This window comes from Penaeus monodon, chromosome 24 (genome assembly GCF_015228065.2).
Source record: "Penaeus monodon isolate SGIC_2016 chromosome 24, NSTDA_Pmon_1, whole genome shotgun sequence".
Classification (NCBI taxonomy): Eukaryota; Metazoa; Arthropoda; class Malacostraca; order Decapoda; family Penaeidae; genus Penaeus; species Penaeus monodon.
In genome coordinates, this window is record NC_051409.1 from 12504077 (window position 1) to 12505570 (window position 1494).

Consider the following 1494-nt stretch of genomic DNA (forward strand, 5'->3'; position numbering starts at 1 on the left):
CGCCAGTCACGGGGAAGGAGGCACTGACAAGACAGTAATTAGTATCTTGCCAATGTTAACGAGCATAAGCTGACGTGGAGACGACAGCCTCGGTGATACGCCATAATAACGTAAATCCGTATGCAGGTAATGAGCCAAATGTTCGCTTTCCTCAATCCTCAATCTTGTCTCTCGTCCCCGCTCTTTGCTGTGCGATATAATAAGCTCGTCTCCTTGCATAGTTCCCTTGTTTTGGTTGGAGGACAAGTGGTTGGATCGTTAAAGGTAACAAGCAGTTGCTATGGCAGCCAGAGTAAGAAACATTTCGTGCTATGCATGTCGAACCGAAAATTAATTCAATTCAGCACTTTGAAAACAACAATTTATAATTACAGGATGTGTCTCAATTCCATGTATGATTACAATTAAAACTGTAATTCTATACTTTTAATTTCCTAGAATCTATTGATCCATTAGGTCATCTAACAGTACCACCTTTTTTGTCTGGCTCTGATTTTTTTCTCCAAGGCCGGTTTGATTACAAACCGGGCGCCGGGATGCTTTATCTGAAATATCTAAATTTGCATGCGGCAGCCACGAACGCATTTGCCTCTTGGGATGTTTCTGTATATATGTATGTAGATACACATGTGCATATATATTCAAAATAAGTTGCATTGCGAGGGAGTGAGGGGAACATCCAAACTCATAAAACAACTGTGGTTGAAGATACAAGTATTAAATCAAAATAGACAAATACATAAGCAGGTTTGAATGCCGCATTCTGACACTGCTGCTTCGGAGGATATTTATGAAAAACGAAACCCAGTTTTCCTAGCCACTACACCTGCTGAAGGGAGCGGAAGGGAAGGCCACTTCAGAGTCGGCGCGTGTTCGGCCTTATGCTCCCCTCATCGCACGAGGGGAACCACTTATGGCGAGGTATCTGGTTTGACATGTGGAAGTCCCCAACGCTCGCGGCCCCACTTGACGAGGGCAAGGGGACCCGATATCAGAAGGGGAGGGGCGGAAAGGAAGGGGAAGAGAAAGAGGAAGAGAAGGGGGAAGAAGGAGGACTGAGGGGGACAAGAGGACGGATAGGGATGGGGTGGGAAGAGGAGGGACGGGGGGAACGACGACTGCTGCCGCCGCTGCCACTACGGAATCGAATCTCAGCCGGTGCGGCGAACACACAATGAGATGACACGCTTGGCCGGATCGCTTTGAGGGGAAAATTGCACCAAAAGAGATTGGGATCCACAGCGCTAAAATATATAAATAAAAATCTCTCCATTGGCTAGGTGACCCGGGTCGGAATAACGACACAATAAAAGGAAGAAACAAATCCGTCAACAATGCGTGGCGGAATGATGCAAGTGGATCTATGCAACAGAGACGGAGGGCGGGGTGGAAGAGGGGCCGGAGCGGCACCCTCGCCGCCACGGACCCGGACAATATGGTTAAGCTCGCGGATAAACGTGGATTCAAAATTCCCTGATTACACTTGCACGGCCA